Source organism: Vombatus ursinus, unplaced genomic scaffold (assembly GCF_900497805.2).
Source record: "Vombatus ursinus unplaced genomic scaffold, bare-nosed wombat genome assembly UNPS02014807.1, whole genome shotgun sequence".
NCBI classification, from domain to species: Eukaryota; Metazoa; Chordata; class Mammalia; order Diprotodontia; family Vombatidae; genus Vombatus; species Vombatus ursinus.
Window position 1 is genome coordinate 62104935 of NW_020954585.1, and position 7767 is coordinate 62112701.

Genomic DNA, 7767 nt, shown 5'->3' on the forward strand with positions numbered 1-7767 from the left:
GCCAGAGCAACAGAGCAGGAGCCGAGAGAGAGAGTGTGATCTGACCACGGCTCGTTCCTAAGTACCTACTTAGTCCCTCCTCCCCAGCCCGCTTACTAGCTAATGATTGTAGGGTCAGATACCGGAAGGGGCTGTCTGAGTTTAGCACACCAAGGAAGAGGGAGTGACGTAGGAGGCTAGGACCGGATACAGGAAGGAGGCATCTGGGATTAGTGCATAGACAGAGTACATGACCTAGGAAGTCAGACTCAGATACTGGGAGGAGGGGTCTGGGGTCAGTGCTACACAAAGGGACCCAGGAAGTCAGAAAGGTCACAAGATGGAGGCGTCTGGGGTTGACGTTGCATATAGGGAGAGGACTAAGCAAAGGGAACTCAGTCCTCTGCCGTCCCACTCCCATGTGGCACTGCCCCTTGCCTTAGGAGCACAAGCTCTGGCTACTTCCTTGCACCCAGCTTATCTCACATAGCACTGCCCACTGCCTCAGGGCTTCTCCATACCCAGCCCATCCCAGTTCACCATGACTCCGCCTACCACAGCCCCTGCCTCGACTTCCAAAATACCCAAATTCTACCCTACTCTTGCCACAGCGCCCACCTGGTAGTTGCCAACATCAGACAGTCCCTCACAGTTCAGCCAAATGGGACGCTACTGATCAGCACAGTCCATAGTAGAAAGAGTGGGAAATTATTACATGGACGATAAGAAAATCAAGGCGATAACTGATCTATGAGAGTAAGAAGGTGTCACTTGCCAACCAACTTAACAAGCTTCTCAGTCTCTCATATTCTGAGACTGATTGTTGGAACAGATTAAAGTAGAGTGAGCCCAGGCTAGTGTTCTTTTACTGGCCCTTGTCAGTACTGGCCTTTGACTTTAAAGCCAGCTTTGTTAGGAGGGATAGCAAAGGAACCAGATGAGACTTTATTGTGGCAGATCATTTCAGTTTTGGAGAATCCAGCTACCTGGGTGACTTTCTCTACACATCTGTTTGTATTCCACTAGAAAGGTCTTTGTGCATTGGGCTATACTTTAAGTTGCTGAAAGCCTTAGGCATACCATGAAGAGATGCACATTGATGACACTATGTCACAAAGTCATTGACAGCTAAGTACTTCACTCTTTTCATCTCTGTTGTCAGTCTCAGGATCTAGCACTGGGTAGGGGAGAGAAGTAGTAAAAAGTGGCAGGCAGGGGAGGAAGAGGCTAGGCAAAGATATCATTAAATTCTTTAGGGCAAAAAAAGGAAAAAAGAAATGGTTAAAAGCATCTTTATCTCAACCCCACCCTGACTGGCACCTGGCTTTTAAGCTAATTGCCTTATTTGGTTCAAATATGTTCTCTAGGCAGGAATATCTGACAATGTAGGATTTTAGAAAATGTAAGTGCATGCATGTTTATTTTCTGTTCTAGAAATTCTGGAAACAAGTTTTAAAAACTACTCTTGGGTCATGCTGCCTACAGCTAAAGGTGAGAGAACATACAGTTTCTATCTGTCCATAGATTTCCTTAATATTCCTTAACTTTTTCAGGGTTTTAGGGAGGAGGGTCTCTCCGGAGCTGAGGCAGAAGCGAAGGCTTTGGAACTTGTAACTGAACAACAACAACAAAAAAGAAAACAAACAATTGTTCTGAGCCCTATGGGAAACTCTTTTAGGGGACAGAAGTGTCTTGAGCCCCCAAAGTTCCATAAGTAACAAATTTCTGTCCCAGGAACTATGCTGGGAATGGACAGAGTATAAGGCTACAAAGTTCCCCAGTTAAGATGGAATTGGTGGTAGTGGGGACCAGAGATATTAGAATAGTGAGAAATCTGATCTTTGGAGATGTTTGTGGTTTTCACTGCATTGGGACCAAGGACTGTTTGAATGTGTAGCATTTGCAAGCAACATTGCTACTCTCTGACTTGTCTGATACTAGAACCCTGGACTAGGAGTCAGAGGACCCAAGTTCCCAGAGGACCCGAGTTCTAGTGTTATTTACTCACTACGTGACTCTGGAAAACCATTAAACCTCTTTAACCTTCAGTTCCCTTATTTCTCATAAGAAATAAAAGAAGCTGGGGTGGGGAGCTGGAGGAGTGTGGAGGACCAGAACACTTGCAGAGGTGGTGCAAACATTATTAGTACTCCAGGGGTAGCCATGGGGAAGCTTGGGGTGAGGGGATGAAATTTGCTTTGGAAAACACAAAACAAATAGCTTGTATTTGGGGCAGCTCCATGTTCCTCTTGTGCCTTTTCTTTCCTACCTCTCCCTTATCCCAAGGCATCTTGTGCCTTCATACTACCAATACCTCCTTCTACACAGTACCCCAAGGTAGAAATGGAGATAGTCAGAGGGTCTGAGTTAAAATTTCCCCTTTTATGTTTACTATCCGTGTGACCTTGGAAGAGTCATATCACCTCCTTGGACCTCAGTTTCCTCACTTATAAAATGAGACAGTTGGATTAGATGACCATTGAGGTCCATTCTACCTCTTTAACCTTCCTGCCTTTCTAAGGCAGGATCCCAATGTTTCTGCCCTTCCATCAAAACTTTCTTGTACCATACCTCATTCTTATTGGGCTGTGTTCTTTCTAATTCACCTTGAGGTGTTAATAACCAGAAACAACTTGAGCTGTCACTTTGCCTCATGGCATTTGAAATTTAATAATAATAGTTAGCATTTCCATAGCATTTGAGGTTTACAAAGCACTTTACAAATATTATCTCATTTGATCCCTTCAATAACCTTGTGAGGTAGGTGCTATTATTATCCCCATTTTATAGATAAGGAAACTGAGGCTATGAGAGGATAAATGACTTACCCAGGGCCGCACAACTGGTAAGTGTCTGAGGCTGGATTTGAACTCAGGTTTTCCTGCCTCCACGTACAGTTGTACCTCTAACTGTGGCCTTCTTAGCTTAACAGAAAAGGAAACTGACCAATGGCAGAGTTTTAGGTTGCTAGGGAGGCTGGTGAAGGAAATTCTCAGCAGCAGGGACAGTAGTTGGGAGTCCTTCACATCTCAATAGCCAGACAGTGAGAAGCCAAGGACCTTGGTTCAAATCCCAAATCTGCTGCTTAGTACCATAGTGATTTAAAGTCAATCTCTCTCAGCCTCATTTTACTTGTCTATAAAGGGAGGAGGTTGGATGAGATAAGACTTCTAAAGTCCCTTCTAACTCTAAATCTATGATCCACTGAAAATAATAATAATAATAATAATAATAATAGTAATGATGATGAAGATGATGTTGATAATGATGATAATGATATATTTGTGTAGAGCTTTAAGGTTGGCAAAGTGCTTTGCAAATATTGTCTCATTTGATACTCAGAACAACCCTGTGAACTAGTTGCTATTATTATCAGAAGAAACTGAGGCTAAGAGAGTTTAAATGATTTGTGCAAAATAGTAAGAATTCAGGCCTCCAGGTCCAACATTCTATCCCCTATTGCCTCCTTGTAGACTCTTGATTAGGATATATATGCATATGTACGCACATGCATACACACACACATACACACACACACACACACACACACACACAGTCTTACTCCTCCCACTAGCAACCACTTTAAAGCAAGATAAAATCCCATTTTGGAAACGGATGCTTCATTTGCTTCATCTGCATGCCTACTACAGCGGTGGATCTTAGCACAAACCCTCATTCCAGGAAAGATGCTCTTGTCTGAGGATGGGCAAAGCTGAGGATGGACTAATGACCTAGGATGAACCTTGCCAACCTGCAGGCAATGGATGACATTACCTACCTGGTGAGATCTTGCTTTAGCAGCATCCGTTATAACATAGGAGGTGCCAGCGTGGTATTGATGGGATATCTGGAGAAAATCTGGTGAATAAGAACAGGGAGATGGCTCAGATGTTGAACCTTCAGTCAATTATCAAACTAATATCAAATCTTTGGATTGGTGGATTTTGATATAAAGAGCATAGAGAGTAAGTCCCTAAACAATACCCATATTCTAACATGGTGCTCAAGATGAGGAGTAACATTTCTTTTAATTGCACTGCAGTTCCAATGCCAAGTGCTTGGTTCATAGTTTCATAGATCCAGAAGTAAAAGGGACCTTAGATTCTGTTTAGTCTGATCCCCTCATTTTACAGAACAAGGAACTGAGGTGCAGAGAGGGTAAGTGATTTGCCTAAGGCCCCATAGTAAGTGACAGAGTCATGTGACTCCAAATTCCATGCTGTTTGCATTGAAACACTCTGCCTCTCTGTCCGACTCACTATGTACTTTTATTTTATTTGGGGCTCCCTCCTCCCTGGTAGGATTAGGGAAAGAACAAAGAAACCAAGGGGAAAGTTCATCAAGGCCAGTCATTGACAAACATGAGAAGTCACATGTTTGTTTTTGGTGGCCTCCTACTTCCCCTTTCAGATCCTCTTTCCCTTCTTCTGGTGTTTCTCATTGAGCTACCCTATCAGGTTCCTGAATAGAACTTAGGAAGTGGCTGATAATAATTTAGGGTGATACTCATCTCAGGATATATGCGTTTCAATAGGGGACTCTGGACCAAAGAGCCTTCAAGAGACAAAAAAGTGAGTTTCTTATAGTAATAGTAGTTTCTTATAGTTCCAGGGACTCGGGGTAGAAGAGAGGAAAATATTGCTCGTACATTTAGAGCTGGAAAGGATCTCAGAGGTCATCAAGATCAATTTCCTCCTTTCTACAGAAGAAAAGACTGAGGCCCAGAAAAGTTAAATGATTTGCCCGACATCTTATAGGTAATAATGGCAGGTTTTGAACCCTGTTCTTATGACATTAAATAAGATCCTTTTTTTTTTTTTTTTTTTTTTTGGTGAGGCAATGGGGGTTAAGTGACTTGCCCAGAGTCACACAGCTAGTAGTGAGTGCTATGTGTCTGAGGCCAGATTTGAGCTCAGGGCCTCCTAACTCCAGAGGTCTGTGCCACCCAGATGCTCCTAGTGCTTTTCTTGCTACACTTATTCTACCTCCCTCAGGTCAGAGGAATTTTTCTGGAAGCCTCTGTCCAACACAAGTGAGGTAATTTCCTCCTCTTCTATGTCAGGTAGCTATAAATGCATAGTTAGTGATTGAGTAAGTGACTTTTTCCCTGGAAAAAAATGTTTTCCAAGACCAGGGGAGGGTGGTCATGCAGGAATTTGAAGGGCATCGATCTCATAGTAAGGTACTGAGAACCTTATATACCCAGTTGGGCATAACTATGTACTCAAAATATAAAAAAGACTGGAGAGGTTCATTAGGTCAACCTGAAGGAAAAAGTTGTGTGAACTGTGGCATCCATTCCCCTTTTTCACCCTTACCTCCACCAAGGAAACATTTCAGAAAAGGAAAATAAATTGTTCATTCATGGACCCTCTGGAATGCAAGGACTGCTGGGAGGCAGTGCTTATGTCTGCAAATAAATCTCATAGGAAAAAATCAAGAGCCATCTACTGACTGAACATATTAGCTGCTCTTCCATTTGGCTAGTGTCTGTTTCCTGTCAAAGGAGATCCCAAGCATTTATAAACTTAGCCCAAAAACGTCTAAGTGAGTTAGTACCTCTCTTTGTCAAAGGTGACACATTCTATTGGAAAGGACATTGGAAGAGGGGTGCAGTAGAAAGATTGCTGACCCTGGGGTATCAGAGTTACAATCCTGCCATTGACTCCATGACCTTGGGCAAGTCTCAGCCTCTCTGGACCTCAGTGTCCTCATTTGTAAAATGACCAGGGAAGATTTGATAGCCTTTATTGTCCCCTTCCGGTTCTAGGCCATGAGTGTGAGTCAGGACAACTGGGTTTTATTCCTAAGTCACTTCTTGGAAGTGAAGAATGTTGTATCATCAGCACCTAACACAGTGTTTAGTAGTTCTTCAGTTGTATCCAACTCTCCACAAGGGAACATTTTAGGATTTTCTTGACAAGGATACTGGCTTGCCATTTCCTTCTCCAGCTCATTTTACAGATGAGAAATTGAGGCAAACAGGGTTAAGTGACTTGCCCAGAGTCACACAGCTAGTAAGTATCTGAGGGCAGATTTGAAATCAGGTCTTCCTGACTCCAGGACTGATACTCTATCCCCTGATCCACCTAGCTGTCCCATCTAGCATGGTACCTGGCACTTAATAAGTGTTTGATGATTGACTGATAGTTTTGAGCAATTCCTTTAACTCTGGGTCTTAGCTTCTTATCTTGGAAAGTGATATGATGTAGAGGATGTGGAGTCATGAAGATATAGAGTAAAATCCCATCTCTGACACTGACTAGCTGTGTGATCTTGGGTAAGTCACTTAACCTCAGTTTCCCCTTTTATAAAATAGGGATAATAACACTTGCAGTACCTAACAAGGGCAACAATAAATATTAGTAGCAGCAGCAACAACAACCTGGTACAGTGAAAAGTGCAATGGCCTCTGGAATCAATGGATCTGGGTTCAAATCTTAATTTTTATTCTCTGTATGACCTTGGGCATGACATTCAGTCTCAATTCCCTCACTCATAAAACAAAGGGGTTGAACTAGGTGCCCCCTGAGGTTCCTATGATCCAATGTAGCATTTTAATGTTTGCAAAGTATGTTACATACAAACCACCAAAGATTATATATAAATGTCAGCCTGCCTATCCAATAAGGTTTATTATGGAGAGCAAATGAAATAATATATGAGAAAGTGTTTTTAAAGCAGTACAAGTGCTACACAAGCTTATAAAGGGCACAGCCCCACTTGGCATAGCACTTGTGCTAAGGGTGGTAGAGGTAGGGAAGTATTAAAGGATTAAAAATGAGAGTTGGAGCAGACTGTCAAGTGACAGAGCCATAGACAGCAAGGAAGAGCATCTGAAATATGCCAGACCTTTAAGATTAATGCTGAGGAGGACAACAGGTTATGCCAAAATGTGTCCCTTATCACTTCAACAGAATCTGAGGTTAGCAGCACTGGTCCTCTAGGGCTCATCCTAGCTTCCTAGACGAAAATAGGGTTAAGGATGCAGATGCATCTTTGCAAGCAGACAGAGGTGATTTTCCATATCATAACTCCAGGATGAGATATCAGTGGGGTGTTTCTAGGTGTTTCGATGATCCTATATATTGGCTCCTGCATCAGAGGACTTTGGATTCATCCTTACCAACCCCCATGCATTAGATCCAAACTTACATTGATGATAACCAGTGGGTCCATCCTTGGCAAATGGTGGATAAATGAGCAAGCTCCAGATGACCAGGGTTCCAGAAATGTCCCCAGTAAGTTGAGAATCCAACCTGTATCCGTTATATTCCACATTGTTTCTGAGGTTTGTAAATCAATCTAACTTTTGTCCCTGCAGAAAGAAAAAAGTGTTTGCATGCTTCTGTATGAGATGCCAGTATGTAATTGAATATACATATGTATATGGGGAAGCAGCTCACAACTTGGGTGGGGGTGGTGGGGAGTGATGGAGGCTTATGTGGATTCTAGATTATCTACTCTAACCCCAAGTGAATGAGTCACATACTACCCTATACCTCTATTGTCCTGTCTGTAAGATTGGGGGCACCTTCTTTCCTCTCCTGATTTATAGAAACTTTGTGACAGGAGATGCACAGTACCCAGAGCACAGTCAGCAGCTATACGCTGGGAAATATCTGGACCCCTTTGGGAAGGGTGGCATGGAATATAACCTCCCAGTTGGGTTGGGTGCTTCACCATCAGCAGACTTTTCATGTGGTCAATAGAACTTAGGTAAGTGAGAAGAGAATAAGGTAAGAGAAGAGAAGAGAAGAGAAGAGAAGAGAAGAGAAGAGAAGAGAA

The 7767-nt window shown here is 42.7% G+C and overlaps 1 pseudogene; it reads right to left on the bottom strand.

Moving 5' to 3' along the window:
- Window positions 1–7767, bottom strand: part of LOC114052194 — a 23081-nt pseudogene that overhangs the window by 5139 nt on the left and 10175 nt on the right.